At 38.6% G+C, this 21,621-nt stretch overlaps 1 protein-coding gene across 1 annotated transcript in view; it reads right to left on the reverse strand.

The window, feature by feature from the left end:
- The window catches only part of LOC122815105 (nuclear-interacting partner of ALK-like), a 592,488-nt gene that overhangs the window by 433,846 nt on the left and 137,021 nt on the right, over nucleotides 1-21,621 (reverse strand). The gene's annotated exons all lie outside the window — the stretch shown is intronic.

Consider the following 21,621-nt stretch of genomic DNA (forward strand, 5'->3'; position numbering starts at 1 on the left):
CTGTACCTAGGAAATGTTATTTTTAAGATAATTGCTTCTGATCAGTATAAAACAAAGTTTTAAACCGATTTCACTTAAACTAATTCTTTCAAAAACATTAGTCCATTCAGACTGTTTTTCCGCAGAAGTGCCTGCAGCCAAGAAAACCCAAACTCCAGTATGCTAGTGCTGCATCCTAAGTGAACTATTTCAGTCTGCCCAACTGCTGAGACTCGCTTGGAAAGAACTAGGTTCCACTTCTAAACCTGTTCTCAACTCATCTACTTTAGTCAGGTTCTATTTGGCATTAGAGTTTCAGTCAACACAAGTCGAGCCAGTTTCAACCTTTGATGATTCCAATATACAACAGGTCTCCTGGTTTTCTAGATAGCTAGATCAAGAGATGAAAACAAAATCCAAATGCAAATTGTGCTACACAAAATGGTCCATTTAACACTCGGGCTTCCCTATAATCCACCTTCTCTGCTAATTACACACTTCAAGTCTACACCAAAATAACATGCCAGCATCACTCGTAGGGGGTCTATATTAGTTCGCCAAAATGTTATTCCGGCAAACACCTATTCATCGACCCCTAATCAGTGAAAATCGCATCAGCGATTCACTGAATCTACTAAGGGCAATGAAATAGTTGCCTGAAGCTCAACAGACCAATGTGTTGCTGACTCGAACCCACCCAAGTGGGGGGGCTTCACCCCCCCCCACAGCCTCCCTTACTATATAGATCAACTTCAAGACTACACTACAGTGGAGGAAAGGGCAAAGTTCTGTAGCTGTCTGTTGTGCTTTGGGCAACTATTTTGTTGCCCTTAGTAAATTCAACGAATCGCTGAAGCAATTTTCGCTGATTACGGGTCAATGAACAGGTGTTCACCGGAATAGCATTTCAGTGACCTAATACAGACACCACTTGTAGCTGGACATACAAATATCTGCAGTACAAAAAAATTCTCAGTGGCAATACTTCATAAAAAAGCTGACTAAATCTGCACCTGCATTTAGCCATCTTGGGACGCACACCGCTGCATGATACTTGAGACTTTGGGTTGGTCTTCATTGTGCAACCAGATACACAACAACAAATTCTTCCTTACATAAAACATTCTCGTTCAGAAGGACAACTACCTTTGAGCTGGCAACCATTCTGGATGACAAAAAAATCATGCAAGTACTCAATACAACATCTTATGCCACACCGTGGAAATCACAATCATCATATTCCACAGTTATTCAACTTTATTGTACTATTTATTTATTTTACATTTGTTGACCGGGATAGTCCGACTGGATGCATGTCCATTTTCAGCGGAGGCCCGGGGAGAAAAGCTCCAAGGGTAAGCAGATACAGCATTACATAATACCAGCATTAAATATTACAAACAGACTATTTACAGAGATTACATAAGTAAGCAAGTTAAACAAGTTCCACAGGTTACAGTTAATCCTGAGCACAAGTCAGGATTAAATTAAATTACACAGCAAACTGGTTAACAGATTTTTACACATTCTAGAGAGAGTTAGCCAGGCTTGATACATTGACATAGCCAGTTAAGTGACAAATGTTGTTTGAGTCTAGTTTTAAATTGACCTAAGTTGGAAAGTACGGTAATATCAGCTGGAAGAGAGTTCCAGGATCTACTTGCAGAGTTTGCAAAGAGAGAATCACCGGCTGTGTTATTAATTTTGCTAGTCTGAATTAGTAGTTTGTTACAGGATCGAAGTGGTCTAGGATTGTTATAGGGGATGATAATATTTTTAAGTGCAGGAGTATTGTCTGGATTATAGAGGATTTTATAGGCCATAATCAGTTGGTTTTACTGGATTAGGCTGGGTAGTTCAAGCCAACCAAGCTGATTTAGATTGATGCAATGGTGTGTCCTAAAAGGCAGCCCAGTGGCAAACCTGGCAATGTGGTTGTAGCAAATTGAGAGTTTAAGGACAATCTTGTTTAAATTCGAGAGTAGAGGGGATGCATACGGAAGGGTTGAAAGAAGGTGAGAGTGAGCTATGGCAATTTTAGCTGGAGGGGTTAGGAAGGCTTTTATTCTGTAAAGTAACCCTAGTTTTTTATTGATGGTTTTGATAGTTTGGTTAACATGTAGGTCAAATTTTAGATTGCTGTCTATGATGACACCCAATAGTTTTGTAGATGGGTCAGGGGAGATTATTGTGCCATCATTTGATTTTATGGTAAAGGTGAAAGCGGTAGACCTACATGTTGGTGAAAATAACAGCATTTTAGTTTTTTTGGGATTTAGGATCAGATGATGTTCAGAAAGCCAGTTTTCTATTGTATTAAAGGTGGTATGGGTAGCTGACCATAACTCTACTGGAGATGTGGCTGAGCAAATCAGAGCACAGGCATCAGCATATTGGATACAGCTGACTTTTGGGATGACAGTATAAAGGTCGGTAATGAAGATGGAGAACAGCAAGGGCCCTAGTATAGACCCTTGTGGTACTCCGAGGGTGTTAGGTAGAAGGTTAGAGAGTTTGTTCTGCCAGAGGACAGCCTGCTGTCGACCATTCAGGTAGGACTGAAACCATTGGAGGGCTCCAGTATCTAGACAGAATGTTTGCAGGGTATGGATTAAAAGTTGGTGATCAACCATATCGAATGCCTTGGAAAGATCCAAAAAGAGGGCTGAGGATATATAATTATTGTTGCGATTATGGTTTATGGTGTTAGTAAAGGCTAGGGGGGCTGAAGTAGTGCTGTGATGAGGACGGAAGCCATGCTGAGTGTCTGCCATAAGGCGATTTTGGATTAGGTGGTGCATGAGTTGTCTATGAATACATTTTTCCATAGTCTTTGCAAGTGGAGAGAGTATAGCTATTGGCCTATAATTGGAGAATTCAGTAGAGCTGCCTCCTTTGTGAAGTGGGATTACATAGGATATTTTCCAGATGGTGGGAATTTTAGCTTCTACTATGGTTCGATTGATTAGTATTGAGACAGGGTAAGCAATAGCATCAGCTGATTTTTGTAGGTACTCGGCAGGGAGTTGATCAGCAGAAAGTGTAGTGGGTTTTAATTTTTTGATCAAGGTACAGATAAGTGAAGTGGCAACTGGTTGGAAGCTGAACGCAAGTAGGTTTCTAGGGGTGCTACTTTCAGGACCAGGGGAGCTAGGAGGTAGTTGGCTAGATAGGGCTTGAATTGTCTCAGTAAATAACTGGTTAAAACTACCAGAAACATCTTCAGGGGTTTTATCAATAGTAGTAGCAGGGATTGGGGTTGAAGTTTGTCCAGGATATAATAGATTATTTAAACCTGCCCAAAACTTCTGAGGGTTATTTTGATTTACTGTCTGTAAATTACAGTAGTATTGTTTTTTGTCTTGTAAAATTGATTTTTTGGTTTTGTTCCTGGATTGCCTGTATTTAATGTGATCTTGAGGGTCTTTAGAAGAACGCCATAAAGCCCATGCTTTGTTTCTAAGGGTAATTTTGAGTTTAGACTCTATAGAAAGCCATGGTGCAGTTTTTGCCTTGGTTCTCTTTGAACGAACAGGTGCATGCAAATCAAGGATCTCAAGGAATTTGTTGTTAAAGTATGCTACTGCTTCCTCTAAGGGGAGGTGTTTTAGAATAGACCAATTACATGAGTTTAGTTCTTGTTGGAATTTGGCAGGGTCAAAGTTTTTATTGTTTCTAACCTGAGTAAGGGTTGTTGGGAATTAATGGTTTTGTGCTTAATTACATATGTGAGAAGGTGATGGCTTAGGCCATTAAGGAGGGTACCAGAGGTGTACAGTTGGGGGTGACTGTTTATGAGTACCCAGTCAAGTACACTTAATTTTTGGTTGGGTTTACCTATCCTGGTAGGGGTGGATATGATTTGTGTAAATGCATGCAGGTTAATATGGGTGGTTGGGGGTTCTAAGGAACAGGTGCCCCAGTCTATGTTAAAGTCTCCAAGTAGTAGGGTTTCTTGGGGGTAGTGACATGACAGCCAGTGCAGGATATCTTCAAATGTAGATATATTGTTACCTGGGGGAATGTACATACAGATGATATTAATGCATTTATTTTTATTAAGTTGCAATTTGGTGGCAAGAATCTCAGAGTTATTAATCTGAGGTGGTTGTATTACATCTATGGTGACATTCAACTCAGATTTATGGAGTACAGCTACCCCAACTCCCTTCCTCGAAGCATGATCTAGCCTGTGTATGTCATACCCAGGTGGTAACACTTCATTGTCTTTAGTGTTGGGTTTTAACCAGGTTTCAGATAAACAGAGAATCTCAGGGGAGTGAGATTGAACTGGCCTGCATAATACCCTTCTTGGGCATCCCTTGCCACAAGCATTTAGAGATTTTTTTTAATGTCTGGTATAAACTATAAACTGTTGGGTTCAAGTCATAGGAGTGTTTGTAATCTGATATGCATGTTTGCATGGATGCAATGAAGCAGACATCTCAGTTCAACAATTAACAGTTACACTGTTTCTAGGCATGATTTCTATTACTGCAGTAAATTTTATCACACTAGAGATGGTTGCTGCTGCACTAATTTTAACTTTTTCAGAAAATAAACTCCCAATTGCATACTGAACATGTGGTATAAGGTATGGTTTAAAACAGAGCCCTTCTGGGGCTTTCCAAGATGGTTGAACACTGCTCGAATTATTAATTTCAGCTCCTCCAGTGTGAAAAAAGAAACGTATAGATTAAGGGCCAATAATTCTGCACGTTTTACTACAATTCAATTACTGGCTGTTAAGTATACTGTCTGGATGCCAGCAAAGAAATTTATAGAGCCTGAAAGAAGATCAACTAGAAATGGTGAAGAGAAAACACTAATTGGGAAGAATCCTGCAGGTGCTCAGCAAAAAGCAGTTCAAGCACCAACTTTGGTTGAAGAGATGGCTACCAGCAATTTAGAGGAAAAGTCAAGTTAGATATGCTCTGAACAGAGTAGAATAAATGAAACATTGCAGTATATCACCTGAAATACCAAAAGGCTGGAAAAATGGAAGAAGCTTTAAACAGCTATTCAGATGAACTGACAAAAGTGTAAAAATCAGAGTTCAAAATGAAGAAAAAGCTGGCTGAGTACAAGACAACTCAGGAACATCCGTTTAAGAAATGGTCAAGTTAGAGGACAGAGCACACAGAGAAAACATGAGATTTTCTGCTGTACCAGAGACACTGGAGGGAGCAGACTATTAATTTTAAGAACACACACACACACAGGTAACTGGACTGGTAGTAGACAGCAGGATTTGCTAATTGAAACAAAACACTGTGTGTGTGTACTCCAAATCTAACTATTAGAATGCATCCAAGACCTGAATTGGTACAGAAGCAATCATACCAACAGAAAGAATTGATCCTGCCAAAACTGTGACAAAAAGGCAAATTAAAATTGAAGAAAGAGCGTTTGTTGTGGATAGATGGATGGATGGATGGCTTATTTACTGTACGCCAGGCTGAAGAGAAGCAACTTTATCCCAACAATCAAGGAAACTCAACAGGCAAATGTCAAACTCAAGCTACTGTATCTAGCTGTCTTCAGAGTTTTTTTTTTTTCTAGAGGATCAGTAATTTTTTTGACACAGAACAGGCTAGGAGGGGATACAGAAGTTTGTCCAACAACAGGTGAGCCATCAAACAGAAGAGGGCTCTGCTTCTTATTTTTTTTTATTGTAAGGCTCAGAGAGACTTCACCAGTGAAACCTTTTTGAATGTTCCAAAGATAAATGCTTGGGACAGAAAAAAGCACAGGAGTTGACGAAAAGAATCTGGAGTACCTTGGACTTGAACCGGAGTCTGGGGTTGGAAGATGAATAGGAGGAATACCATCAACCCTGAAGTTAGTGAATAAATCGGAGATTATAAAGCATCAACCACATTTCTGCAAAATGACTTTACAAGAAAAAGTAGTGAGAAAGATTGGGCTTTTGTTGACTTTGTTAAACTTGTTGGGAAACTGACAGGAACATGTCCCACTTCACGTCATTAAAGAAAAAATAAAAGCAACAGTAAGTAAAACAATGTTTGTTCTTAACAGTAGATGTATAAAATATTTTGTTATACAAATTACATGTTGTATAGTAAAGTATTTTCAGCAACTGTTGTATGTGATAAAGATACTAAAACAAACATGCTTTTCTTTTTTTAGTTTTAAGAAATGTACACATTACAACATAAGACGAGGGGAACGGCTAGACGAAAACATCTTCAAGTCAATAAGTTGTAATCTTGAGCTGCTGGGGTGTAAAAGTGCACCAACTAAAGCTGAATTTGTTTTTTACTTTTGTATAGATAAATGCCTGGCTTAAAGCCTTTATTTAATCTAAGAACACATTTTTATGAATGAGAGTGGGTTTTAAACAATAAAACAATACATAACTAATTACTTTTTAAGCAAATAAATGTTTAGTGCCTGCTGAAAAATCTGAAGCTGAGGGCAGCTGTCTATTTCAAGTTTATCTGGAAACAAGCTGACTAAAAGGCAACTCAAGATGCCTGGGGACACAGTTTACTGAGAGAAGCATAAAACTGAAAAGGTACACAGGCAAGCAGCTCATTAAAAATAAAGTTTATAATTACTGAAAAGTGAATAACAGCAGCTTTCCTGGTAATTAAATACTTTACTGCATTTACTGTAACAGTGTAAAATTTAGTTTCATTTAAAAATAGCCAGTACACTTTTTCTTAAGACTAAAAGTTAGTTTTCTGAAAGCATACAAACTTTTTCACATCAGCAAAGGAAATAAAGATAACATGAGAAAAGACAACAATTAGTTCAATTAGGAACAGAGGCTGTAACATGTCTTAGCATGGATAACCTTATATTAGGTTATTTAATGTATGTAGGTACAGCACTCTATTTGGGACAATTGTTCCTATCATGAGTGTTAAAACTTTACAAGGGTGTTCTGGTTTTGTGTGTTTTTATTAAAATTAGTCTTTCTAAAATGTGACATGGGAGATGACAAAAAAAAACTGTATAAAAAGTATCAACCTGCCAAACATTAGTGGGTGTGTGGAACACAAAAGTGGGGAAACAGACTAAAAAGCTGTCATATATAACAGGTGGGAATGATAACTTCTTATAATGGCTGCACTAAACATTATTTTGAGCATGAATGGCCTCACCAAGTATAAACAAAAGTGTAGGAATATTGAATTATATTAACAAATGCAGAGTGTAAATAGCAATGCCCCAGAAGACACATTTGGAAAGAAGGGAGCATGTGAATTTGATAAAAAAAGGTTTTCAGGATGGATATTCAGCTAAACAACTGGGAAATGAAGGAAAAGTGGAGTATTAATTACTAGAGGAACTCCAATAGTAAAACAACAGGGGGAAAAGTATAGGCAGATTTGTATTAATAAATGGTTACTGGCAAGGAAGGAAAATTACAGTGGCATGTATTTAAATTCCACCTAAAACTATTATTATGAAACTTAAGATCTTTTTGGGAGAAATAATCAGCTTTCAGCAGAGAATATTATTTACGAGTTGAAACTTGAACTTGACTTACAACAATGAGGATTATCTGTGAAAACAAGAAGGAAATATAGCTTAAGAGGGTAGATTTCTGAAAAAAAAAATATTTGGTAAGGAAGACATGAACTCAGAAGTAGAGAATTTACATATTCCCCAATGTACAAAAACATGTGCTAGACTAAAATTATATTTCACAGGAACATGTGCATTTAATTGAAACCTTCAACATACACATCCAATAACTACTACAGATCATACACCATCAACAACCAAGATAAAAATGCAGGGTAATCAAGTAAAAATTAGACCATGGTATTCCCCAACTACCAGTTAAGAATGGGTAGTGGAAAATATTCAATGGTTATTAGGGAAGACAGAAATTTCTACAGTTTCCTTAAAGTAGAAATAAAAGAGAAAAAAAAGAGATGTGGTTAAGAAATAAAAATTATTTAGAAGGCTGACAAACAAGAATTGCAGAATAAGGGGTCTTTCATAGAAGAAGAAAAGGTGCAACTGCAGAGCTTTAAAGAAAAAAAGATGGAGTATCTGGATAATATCCACAAGTTTTATAAAGACTGCTGTTAAGCAACTATTTTTTGTTGACTGCAGAGCACAAAAACTCGACATAATGACTCAGGCAACAGAAAGTACAAGGGGTCATGTCTAGCCAAACTTAGGGAACCTATAACAAAAATAAAGACCCTGTTAAGATACTACAGATAACTCATACATTTTAAGAAAATTTGTATAAATTAGAAGAATGTGGAAAAGTACAAATGGAAATAATTATGGAATACTTAAGTATGCAAAGGTTAGAGGTAGGTGAGGCTCAACAATTAACAGCTAAGATAGGAGGAGGAGATGAGATAAAATCAATGAAGTATAATTAATCTACAAAAAAGTCTCCAAAAACAGATGGCAGGTTTGGAAGCTAGGAGGAGAAAAAAAGATCTGAAAGGTTTTGTTTGACTCTACTTTAAACGAGGGGAAACAACAACATCTGTTGAAAAAAGCTGTGGTGGCTGTAATACTAGAGAAAGAAAAGACCTATCGCACCCAGCTTCATATAGGCCCATTTTAGTTTATACCATGACTAAAGTGTTTATGTCTAGAACTGCTAAAAGAATGGCAAACATATTGCCAAAATTGACAAACATGGATTAAAGTGATTTTGTGGAGGCAAGGCAAACATTTGATAACATTAACAGATCAATGATTATTCTGAGGGAAGGAGAACATAAGAAAATACCGGAGAGCGGGACATAAGAAAACACAACTGTTGTCGGTGGGTCTTGATGCACAGAAAGCATTCGATAGAGTAATCTGGAATTTTTATGACAAGGGCAATGGAAGCATTTGCATCCCCTGATGCAATAACAAGGTTAATTAGGAAGATATACAAGGAATAGGAGGAAAAAAATTGGGGGTTCTTCAATGTTAAGTTATGTTTATTTGCATTACATTTAGAGCCACTGGCAAAGAAAATGAGGGACTCAAAATTCAAGGATATAAATGGTATGGTAATCAAAAAAAGTGCTTCATTTGAAGACTATGTAATTTTGTACCGAATAAAACCATAAAAAGATATATCAGTGCTGTGGAGCATTCAGAGACAGTTTCATTTTTTTTTTCAGGATATAAAATTAACGAAGATAAAACAAAAGCTATAGCTTTGAACCATGTACCCATCATGCATGAACTGGTTCAGAAATGCACATTTATGGGAACACAACAAAATTAACTATTTAAGGAGTACTGGCTAAAAGGATGCTGTTACTGGAGCTAAAGGTACATGGGAAGAGACTAAAGAAAAGATAGATAAATGGAGAAACTGGAAACTTGTGTTCATGGACATGGATAGCAAGATACAAGCAGTGAAAATGTTTTTAACGTCTTTAGTTTTATATACAGGTCAGGCATTTTTTTTTATCAACCAGAAGAGAAGGTGTGGATAGCAATTTAATAAAGAGTTGAAGGACAGTAACGGAGGGGAAGAGGGCATGGGTCAAGTGAGGTAATTTGATCCTTCCAACAAAGGATTACCTGATTTGAATGGATATTTTAAAGTCACACAGTTAAACGGCTCATGTACATAATGCAAGCATAAAGCCATAATTCAAAGTGGAAAGGGATGATGATGACGAAATGCAGGGATTCAAGAAATAAGGAGAATGTGGAGTTCTGGATACAGATCCTTAAAGAGAATATCAGCCATGCAGATTATCATATTCATAAAGTAGCAGAAAATATTCTAGAACTAAGCCAACTCAAGAATGGAGAAAGCAGATTCTGCCAATAAGGCAGACTGCAATTAGGAGTACAGAGAATAGGCAAGAGGGAGCTGAAATTTACTGGAGAACAACTGGGAAAGGAACAAAGATATTGGGAGCAAATAACTAGAGAGGGAAAGGTAAACTAATGGGAAGAGATACCCAATATCCTACATACCTATAACACCGCCTTTTGGAATCCATCCAAGGAGATTAGAAAAGATTGGAAGCTAGACTGGATAAGCAATTCACAAAAAAAAAAAACAATGAGAAGACACATGCATGGCTCCCAAACATGCAACAAAGTCTTTTTATCCCTTACCAGACTCTAAAGAATTTTTCCTCATGTAGATGGCAAACTTTGGAAGTGTGATGGGAAATAAAGAGGTAAGGTAACTACGAACATATATTTTAGGAATGTAATGAGTTGACAAATTATAAAAATTTCTTACTGAGTACTCTGTCAAAAATATTGACTGAACAAATGGGGGTAAGGAAACTTTTTTTTTTTGCTAGGATACAGGATCTGAATTGCCTAGACATAGTAAGCTCTTGTTAAGTTTAATTCTGATGGCTGTAAAAATGCAATTAACAGAAAATGGAAATACAACTGCAAACCTGCTGTATCTGAAGTAATGAATATTTTAAAAGAGATAAAGGAACTGGAAGTGGAATCTTTAGAAAAGGGTAGGAGCAAATTATATAAAAAAAAAAAAAAAAAGGAAATTGTGGAAACAATACATGCAGACAAATGTTTTGGAGGAGGAATGAGGTTTAAAGGAAGACAGGAACTGAGCAGTTTACGGAATGTTGGACTGATGACAACTGTTTAAAAGAATGCATGTGATGTATACTTTTTTTTTTAATAGTAATCTCCGTGGTATCCCCGAAGTCTCAAAACAACCCACTAAAGTGTAGTGGGTCTAAAAACAAAACAGTGTTAGAAACTTCTCTGTGTGGAAGATTTTCAGTCCATATATTTCTAGTTAATCACTGTATATTAATCAGATCAGACAATAGCAGTAGAAGTAGCGAACGTAAACTCGTCAAGTCAAAAAGTAATAATAGAAAATATATAATTCTACAGCATTACTAAGTATTCGCAAGTAATCCAAACAAGGCAGGCAGTCTGTTTCCAGTCGAAAATCCTTTATTATGTATACAGACAAGTGAACCAAGTAAAACAAAAATAGTGTAATAATTTCCTCACAAGCTTTCTAAATATATATATACTTTTTATCAGGCATGGGAGTGGTTTATTGTGCTGTAAAACAAAGTGTTATTGGTACACATGTTAAATTCACATCCCTTCCCCCATCAGTGTGACATTCGAGCTGGTCCTGCCCTACCTAGTAGCTGTCATAATAATATATAGCCCTAATGTACTTTAATGGTACATCTTATTTAACCAGATTATTAAGTCGGTGATTTTATACAAGGCAATATACTACATGGCTGGAAATATATCAACCTTAGTTCATTTTGCGATTAAAAATTATATATAAATATATATATATATATATATATATATATATACATTTTGCATGTAAAAATCAGTTTCTATTTTCATAACCTATTGTTAACAAAGATCACTTTCATCCTTCTAGACTTCTTCAGGTCTGTGTACAAGAACCCTAAAAACCTATATAACTGTATAATTAGTTAGTATTGTTATTACCATCATTTTGAATAAAGTGGAAAAAAGAGAACCAGAAAAAATATAAAAATAAAAAAATATATATATATATATATATATGTATAATGATGGAAACAAAATATACACTTAAATTTCAAATTATTTAAAATGGTATTTAAAACCAATTTGTAGAAAAATAAAATAAAATAAAATTAGTCATGTAAACAATGTGGCAATTCCAGTGCACTTTTAATTGAACAGTAGTAGTTTAGTCCAGGCTTTCTAAAAGAGTTCAGATTTAATTGCCACATGAGTTCATGTTTCTCCAGAATATTCGGGATGTCTCCTTCAAGATCACCCATGTCTATGCGATCCAGATCTGGAACTTAAAACCTGTGTGTCTTTTATGAAGAGAAAGGCGTTTACCAGAACCGACAGAGTTCTACAGGACGAATTACAGGACTACCATGACAACCGGGACCACAGACAATCCAGCTACCAGGAGCAGCAGCACCATCATAGAGACCAGTTTCTTCAGTAAGACCAATATCGACAGCACAGACATCAACCACCATACCAATACCAAAGCCAGCACCAGTATGAGAACAAGAACGACAACCACCACCAGAGCCCCCAGAGCTTGTCCCTCTTACCAGGTCCCCCCCATACCACAGCCACAGCGAGGAATACTACTACAACCCACCGAGATTACAGAAAGCAGAGGAGGAATTCCAGAGGTCTCATACTCTTATCCACAAACTCCCAGGGAGACAGGAGAACCAAACAGTGGACAGGGGTGAGGGAAATACAATACCTGGGCAATCCCGACTGGAACCCCGACTACAACCCAGGTCCCAGGCTCAGACAGAGAAAACAGCCACAATAACAGGTACAATAACAACAACAACAGGTACCACACTAACAGGTGCTCCACTTATCTGGAACCACTCTGTTAAAGCACTGACTGGAGAGGAAAAAAAGTCTGTTGTCCAAAGGACTTACGTTTGTACCAAGCTGCAGGAGTGAGGTTGTTCAAGTACTGACGGACCTTAAAATGTTTGTGAGGAAGCTCAACTTAAGGGTACAGTTTCATGGCAAAAGTAATGACACTGAAAATAAGCCTACTGATGAAACTATAAAAAGGCCTAGCAGCAGCAGGTGTCCACCACATCATCAAACACTAGCTGCTTTCGAAGTGAATTGTGAGATGGATATCAGGAAACTGCTTAAAAAAACCTCCAAAGAAAAAACTTTATAACTTAACACAGGGAGAAAGAAAAGCATTGCTTGAGCTAGGCAATGATAAATCCAGGCGTGTAATGAAGGCAGACAAGGGAGGAGGTATACTTCTGACTGATACCACTAGCTACAACCAAAAGATAGAGAACATGCTGGAGGATAACAGATTTTATGAGTTATTTGCCATGGATAACATAAAAAGAGCATATGATTTATGGAACACTAATCTCACCACATTATGGGAAGAAAAACTTATCACTGAAAATCTTTATAATTATTTTAGCAGAAAAGAATAAGTCATACATAAGAGATTCAATGTATTTTTTGAAGAAAATAAAAAACATTACAGTGGAAGCTGACAGTATTTTGGTAACTATTGATGTGGAATCCTTGTACACAGTGCTCCCTCACAATTACTGTATAACAGCAGCTATGGAGTCTTAAGAAACATAATCAGGGTACACAGGCACAACTGCAAAAGTTAAGCAAGCTCATTAATCTTGTACCGGACTTCACTTTCTTTAATTTCAATGGCAAACACTACAAACAAAAAACTGGTATAGCAATGGGGGCTGCCATGGCTCCCAGCATAGCCCTGGGCAAATGGGAGGAGGACTTTGTGTTAAACAACACAGACTACATGCAGCATATCACATGCTATTTACGTTTTATTGACCATGCCTTTATTGTGTGGGAAGGTGACACCTTGCAGCTTGGAGATTTTATCACTTACCTCAATCAAACAACCCCCTTCCTGAAGTTTACCACTTCCCATAGCTATACTTCAACCACTTTCTTAGATATGCAGATTTCCAAGGACACCAACAATAACAGAATCACCACTGATCTATTCAGAAAACCAACAAGGGTTAACTTATTACTCCACAGTAAAAGTCTACATCCTACAAAACCAAGTATAATGTAGTGAAATCGCAAGGCTATAGATTAGCTCAAATTACCACAGAGATGGAACCATTTTTGAGAAACCTGAACAACTTAGAGAATGATTTTCTAGTGAGAGGCTATGAAAGTCAGATGTTAAAAAACATCCTGGAACCCATTATAGAACTGAAAAGGACTGAAGCACCTTCACTCAACCACCCCAGTAGAAAAATGTTAAGTAATCCCACAGAGAATAACAAATGCAAAAATAGCTGCATCCTGACATACACTTTGGATTATCACAGTATCAAAAATATTACTGAAGAAAACTGGGACATTGTCACAGGAAACCCTCTTCTGATTAACATCTTGGGTGAAGCCCCATCATTTGTTTATAGGAAGGCCAGGAATATTAGAAGTTTTGTTGAATTTAAACCATGTGAGAAGAGCACTAAAACATGTGAAACTAATTGTACATTTTGTATATTTATACAGCAAGGTGATAGTTTTTATTGCCCTTATTTAAAGAAGATCATTAAAACCAGTGCAGGGGGTGACTGTAACACTAAAAAAGTAATTTAACAGGGCACAGTGCAATGAATGTGATGCATTCTATGTGGGCAAGACTGTAAATAAACTCAAGCGAAGGATTTCATGTCATCTGTCAGAAATCCGCTCTAGATGTAAAAATAATGCACTAGCCAAACACCTTTCTCTTCATAAAAGAGACACAGGTTTTAAGTTCCAGATCCTGGATCGCATAGACATGGGTGAACTTGAAGGAGACATCCCGAATATTCTGGAGAAACATGAACACATGTGGCAATTAAAGCTGAACTCTTTTAGAAAGCCTGGACTAAACTACTACTGTTCAATTAAAAGTGCACTGGAACTTAAATTGCCACATTGTTTACATGATTAATTTTATTTTATTTTATTTTTTCTACAAATTGGTTTTAAATACCATTTTAAATAATTTGAAATGTAAGTGTTTATTTTGTTTCCATCATCATACATATATATATATATATATATATATATATATATATATATATATATATATATATATATTTTATATTTTTTTCTGGTTCTCTTTTTTCCACTTTATTCAAAATGATGGCAATAACAATACTAACTAATTATACAATTATATAGGTTTTTAGGGTTCTTGTACACAGACCTGAAGAAGTCTAGAAGGACGAAAGTGATCTTTGTTAACAATAGGTTATGAAAATAAAAACTGATTTTTACATGCAATATGCATATATTTATATATACTTTTTGATCGCAAAATGAACTAAGGTTGATATATTTCCAGCCATGTAGTATATTAACTTGTATAAAATCACAGACTTAATAATCTACTTAATAATTTGGTTAAATAAGATGTACCATTAAAGTACATTAGGGCTATATATTATTATGACAGCTACTAGGTAGGGCAGGACCAGCTCGAATGTCACACTGATGGGGGAAGGGATGTGAATTTAACGTGTACCAATAACACTTCGTTTTACAGCACAATAAACCGCTCCCATGCCTAATAAAAAGTATATATACATTTAGAAAGCTTGTGAGGAAATTATTACTCTATTTTTGTTTTAATTGGATCGCTTGTCTGTATACTTAATAAAGGATTTGACTGGAAACAGACTGCCTGGCTTGTTTGGATTACTTGCGAATACTTAGTAATGCTGTAGAATTATATATTTTCTATTATTACTTTTTGACTTGACGAGTTTATGTTCGCTACTTCTACTATTATTGTCTGATCTGATTAATATACAGAAATTAACTAGAAATATATGGACTGAATCTTCCACACAGAGAAGTTTCTTACACTGTTTTGATGTATAATATTCATAACTGTGAACACTAACATAGTTCATTCAATTATTTATATTTGCAATGTGTACTTTCATTATTGAGCTGTACTCTTAAAATTTTCTTGTGGTATAATGTTTGTTTTTCATATTGTTGGAGCTTTTCTCCCCAGCACTCCGCTGAAAATGGACCTGTGTCCAGTCGGACTTTCCCGGTAAATAAATGGTAATTAAAATAAATAGTTTGTTTTCTGTTATAGGAACGTATGTTTGCCTATGTCTTACATGATAACTTCATAAACATGTTAAAAACAAAACTGAGGACTTCTGGTATGATGACCCTAGATTTAACACACAGTTTTCTTCACTCTGCCTCCCACAAAATTATGAAGTTAAACACAGGGAGACATTAGCCAGACGTCCCTAAAATAGGTTTCTAAAGTTTTTTTTCTTGATACACTGGCTATTCGAATAACAAAAACAAATGGTAAAAATTGAACTACGACATCAGCCCAGCCAGCTTCACCACTCAGTTCAGAAGCTTTTCAACATATCTAAAGTGGTGTAAACCACCAATGAGCCATCCAACCAGAGTGATGGGGGATAATCCCTCTTGCTCTTCAATCTTTGAAGAGAATGAGAAAAAAAAAAAAGGTATGAAAGGCAACATGCATGCCAGAAACACCAAACTAAGATGATCTGTCTTACATGAGCACACAGATGTGTGCAGCAATTTGTGGATAAAAACGTTGAGCTAAAAGTCTGCATGGAACCTAAAGAAGCAAGGATGGAACTAACTGAAGCCCAGGTGGCATACCATGAAAATTGTAGCAGGCACAAAAACGTTAGACTGATGGGGGTCGCTGAAAACTCAGCCTGTCTTAAGTTTGTGAAAAATGTATTAGCTCAATGGACTGGCATGAGTTAAGATGAAATTAAAATACAGTGCGCCCACCATATGCCTTGGATTCCACAAAGACAATGACAGCGTTTATGCACCTGATTATTGTTCATTTAGAAATTCTTGCTCTAAAAAAATAAATTATTTCTTACCATAATGTTCCATCTGTGTTGTTGATCTTCATTCATTCATCACCGTTGGGAACTGGTTCCGTCCTTAGAACCAAGCCGGCCTTTTACCAAAACTCACGCCAGCCCTAAACTCTCGAGCTAAGATTTGCCCACAATGTCCTACTCCCTGCTACCTCAGATCGAGTTTGCCAGATATCAGTAAAGAAGAGGCTGTCTCTGGTCACAATAAACCTATTGAAACAGACAAAGGAACCAATGCAATCCCCCAGGAGCCTTTGGAGGGGGAAGGAGGGTGGGAAGTAATGAATGAAGATCAACAACACAGATGTAACGTTATGGTAAGACATAACTTCTTTATCTGATGTTGTTAATCTTCATTCATTCCTTACCATTGGGACAGAGTGCCTAGCTAGCTGTTCCTGGGAGGCCCTTATGGAAGGATGTTCCTGAGCAGCACTGAACCAAAGGATGATCTTCCCTGGAGGCCAAATCCAATTTGTAATGAGTGAAGAAGGTATGAGGGTTGGCCCAAGTTGCGGCTGCACAAATGTCATTCAAGGAGGCTCTGGCATGAAAAGCAGCGCAAGTGGATACTGATCTGGTAGAATGGGCTCTGACTCTACAGGGCAGAGAGATATTACTTTTGTCATAAATGAAAGTGATGCAATTTCTCAACCATTTGACTAAAGTAACGTTTGAGACAGGACATTCCTTTGTGGATCCTGAAAAGGCTACAAATAATTGATCTGTTTTCTGAAAACATCTTGTTCTGTCTAAACAAAAAACGTAATTGTCTATGCAAGTCTAATGATTGAAGACAATACTCCCCTCTATTAAAAGTAGTTAGGAAAAAATACGGGTAGGTCAACTGTCTGGTTAATCAATAGTTCTGAAATGACCTTGGGCAAGAAAGATGGGTTAGTTCGTAATGATACTCTGTCTTTATGAAAAGTCATGTAGGGGCGTTGGATAAGCAAGGCTTGAAGTTCGGACATGCATCTGGCTAACGTGATGGCTGTTAAAAACAGTGATTTCCAAGATAGGAACTTTAGGTCGCAATCTGAGGCAGGTTGAAAGGGAGGTCCTGTTAGGGAATGCAATACTAACGAAAGATCCCAAGGTTCTATTGGTTCTCTGAAAGGAGGTCTAATATGGATAACACACTTTAAGAATGTCTTGCAGAGTCTGTGGGACATAAGGGAAGATCCTTGGAATCCATTACGAAAATTCAAAATGGCAGCCAAGTGTACTCAAATAGTTGAGGCTGCAGCCCCTGAATCAAGAAGGTATGCTAGGTATTCAAGAATCACATAAACGGGCTTTAAAAGGGTCTAAATTCCTTTTCTGTATCCATATGAGGAATGTTTTCCATTCGCTGAGATGTCCCTCTGGTGGATGATTTATGAGAAGCCATAAGAATATTCTGCATTGGGGAAGTGAGGTTACTCTGCCTGACAATCACTAGAAATGGAGGAACCAAGCTGTCAGCTTGAAGTTGGGAATGTTCGGGTGAATCAATCCTTGTGGGTGTAAGATCAACTCCGGGGAGGGATCAAGAATCCATGGTTGATCCACGAGTCGAGGCCAGAGAAAGGAAAAACAAACTTGTCGAGGCCAATAGGGGGCAATCAGAATTACTCTGCTTCTAAACTGAAGGGATTTCCTCAAGAATTGCGAGATGAGGCGGAGAGGAAAGACGGCATATGAAAGACCAGAGGACCAATCGTGGACCAGAGCATCCCTTGGTGACTCCCCCAGCAGGGGGATTAGGGCAAAATAGTTGCTACATTTGTGGTTTATTGGGAAGGCGAATAGGTCAAAGGAAGGCTAGCCCCGGCAGTTGAAAAGTTTTGCCGCCAGAGGATTGAGGGACCACTCATGAGGCTGAAGAATGGATCTGCTTAGCTTGTCCACAAACACGCTGGAGCTCCCAGGAATGTGCAGTGCTATCAGAAAGCGGTTGGAGGCTATCGCCCATTGGCAAATTCTCCTGGTTTCTCGACATAGAGGGCAGGATTTGGTCCCCCCTTGCTTGTTGATGTACCAGACCTGTGACATGTTGTCTGACTGAAGTGCAATAGTCCCAAATGGGAGGATGGAATGAAATGCATGCTTGCAACGCTATAAGCACCACCCTCAGTTCCAGGACACTGATATGCAATTGGGCCTCTGTCGCTGACCAGGAGCCTTTGACAGTCTTTTCCCTGATATACCCCCTCAACCCATCAGGGAAGCATCTGTGGTTACAGTGGCCTTGGGCTGATAGGGGCAAAAGGGGAGAGACCATTGTTATCCGACTGGCTTCATCCACCACATCAAGCCCTGTCTGCATCTCTGAGTTATTCGGATTTGGAAGGACAAAGGGTGTCGTAAGGGGGACCACTGGGTTAGCAATAACCATTGCCAAAGTCTCGTATAGAACCTCTTCAGAGGTACTATAGTGATTGAAGCTGCCAAAGAACCTAGAAGCTTAAGTACAGATTGGGCCGGGGATAGGTCTAGACAGAGTAGCAATCGAACTTGGGATCTTATCCTTTGGAACCTGTGATCTGGTAAAGATGCTAGGCAATCTTTCGTGCCAAGGACTACACCTATGAATTCTAGATATTGGGATGGAGTTAGTTTGCACTTCAAATTTATTGATATTCCCAGGTGTTGTGCTATTTTCAGAGAGTATACATAGGGTTTCTTCCAGCAGATGCTTGGTGGGGGCGGTGAGGAGCCAATTGTCCAGATATGGAAACACTCTGAATCCTTGAAGTCTCACGTTAGCTGTTACTACTGCCATGGGCTGTAAAGAGTCCAAGGGGCAGCACTAAGAACTAAAAACGACTGTCCCCTAGACGGAAGCGGAGGTATCTTCTGTAGCACTTGTCCATGTTTATATGGTAATACGCATTCTGAATATCTATTGAGCATATCCAATCATCTTTCTCCATCAAGGGGAAGATAGACTGAACAGTGAACATCCGGAATTTCTCTTGTTTGACAAATTTGTTTAATATGCTGAGATCTAGGATTGGTCTCCAGTCCCTTCGTTTTTGGCACTAAAAAGAATCTCGAGTAAAATCCAGATCCTATTTGGTCTGGTAGGACTAGTTGGATGAATCTTTTTTGGAGCAGCTGTTGAATCTGTTGAGCTGCTGCTTCCCTTTGACTGGGTGGAACGTAAGGAAATCAGGAAGGAGGGGTGGGGTAGAGACTGAATGGGATGCGATATCCTCTGATGATAATCCATTGTACAGACGCAGCTATTGATATTGTCAAGCAGAATGGTACAAGAAAAAAGTTCCCCGACTGCTCCCAGAGGAAATCAATCGGGCCGCTCTTCAGGAGCGCTGATAGGGCTGTCTGAACACTGAATCTCAGGAGCCCTAATTACGTGGACCTCCACTGCTCCTAAAAGGGTATCTTCTGTTTGAGTTATCCCCCTCTGCCTCCAGGGGTACACTTGCCACGTGCATCACGAAAAGGATCCTGTATGTCAGCTGCGGCTCGGAGGGGGGGGGGGGTAACAGTTCAGACACAAAAGGCTTACCTACTGAGGCAAGGAATCTCTCCATTGCCTGGAAAGCCGGCCCACTCAAAGGGGGATGGGAGCCCGGAACAGAGCAAGTCAACTTCAGAAGTGGGGTCACACCACGCTCAGACAAGCCAGTCACCAGACAGAGTCTCAGGAGGGCTACACACAGAGAAGACTCCCGGAACCATGGACTGCGCCATAGGAAAAAAAAAAAATCTGTGTCAAGTCATGAGTTCTGGTGTTGACGGGACAGCCATGATCCTTAGAGAGACTCTGTGTTGAAATCACTGGAAGCCAAAAGGAAAGCTCCGATACCATGCTGAGGTCCACCAGTGGAGCTGAGGCAGTGGGCACTGAAGTAGATGTCAGTTCAGGGGGCTTCAAAGCTTGCACAGAAGTTAGAGGAGAACAGCCTGCAGTCTGTGGAGAAATACTGCTACCTCCAACAGGGAGTGTAACCTTAGCTGGGGTGAGGATTCCCTCTGGCCGTCAGCAGCTGATCGACAAGATGTACTACATATAATTCTGAAAGGCTCCTAGTGGAACGCATGGATATTCCCGATGGTGATTCAGGACTTTCTAAAAAGGGGCTATACTGATGCCTCAGAAAAGGATCTATTGAAGGTGAATACCTGGTTCTGGCTGCTGTAATAGGCGTCAAAAAATCCAATTTAGGTTAGAGAGTAACTAAAAAGTTCAGAAGCACGATATGGTACTGAAAGTGTTGGTGCCCAGAGTGCTTGCATCGATGATGTCGGCACAGAGACTGGTTCAGTGACCGCTAAGGTCGGCACCGAAGCAACAGTCTTCGGCGTTGAGGTAAAAATTGGAGATATGGCCAAGGATGACTGTGCCGAAGCTGGAGCCTAAGGAGATAGAACAGTCAGATCCAATTTGGTAGGTTCAGTCATTTTTGGTACATTTATCTTAGGTTCCTTTTGGTCTCCAGAGGGAGACAATGGAATGGAATGGGATCATTTCTTGTGATGTTTACTAGGAGGGGATAAATCCTCCGCCTCAGAGATAGCCTCTGAAAACTGAGTTTTGAGGAGGCCTTTTAAAATCAACTTATTTCTACGCTCATTGAGACTTACCGAAGAAAAATTCTTACAAATCCTGCAAGGCAGTTGGACAGAGAGCTGCGGGATGCCCAAACAATAAAATGCATAGGTCATGGGTATCTGACTGAGGTAATTTACAGCCACATTGGTCACACTGCTTGCAACCAGTGGTGCCTTGTTATTTCTCCGACATAACAGACAGACACACACACAAACTAAACAGGAAGAAAACATTTTTTTTAAAGAAGAAAAGCTTTTAAGAAGAGGAGAAAATACCAATGATGGTATACCAAAGATAGCGAATAAGGTAAGAAGAGAGATTACCAACGATGGTAAGGAAGATTACCACAAAGGTTAAAAAGAGGAAAATGGAATAATGAGAAAGACAAGAAGGGCAGTGGGAAGTGCAGTAAGGCCAATAGAAAGGTTTAGGCAGGAAAAGGCAATAAAATTAAAAAAAGGGACGGTTATAAAACAAGTTTAAATGCTTAGTGAGAGCTGGGCTTGACATGGCTTTACGGCAACGTGGCAAATGAGATCTGAGGTAATAGGGAAGAGGCCATAGTGGGTAAAATTTAGCTCAAAAGTTTAGGGCTGGTGCCAGCTTGGTAAAAGGCCAGCTCGGTTCTGAGCACGGAACCAATTCCCAATGGTAAGGAGTGAATGAAGATTAACAACATCAGATGATCAC

The sequence above is a fragment of the Protopterus annectens genome, chromosome 11.part0 (genome assembly GCF_019279795.1).
Source record: "Protopterus annectens isolate FY-2018-M chromosome 11.part0, PAN1.0, whole genome shotgun sequence".
NCBI classification, from domain to species: Eukaryota; Metazoa; Chordata; order Ceratodontiformes; family Protopteridae; genus Protopterus; species Protopterus annectens.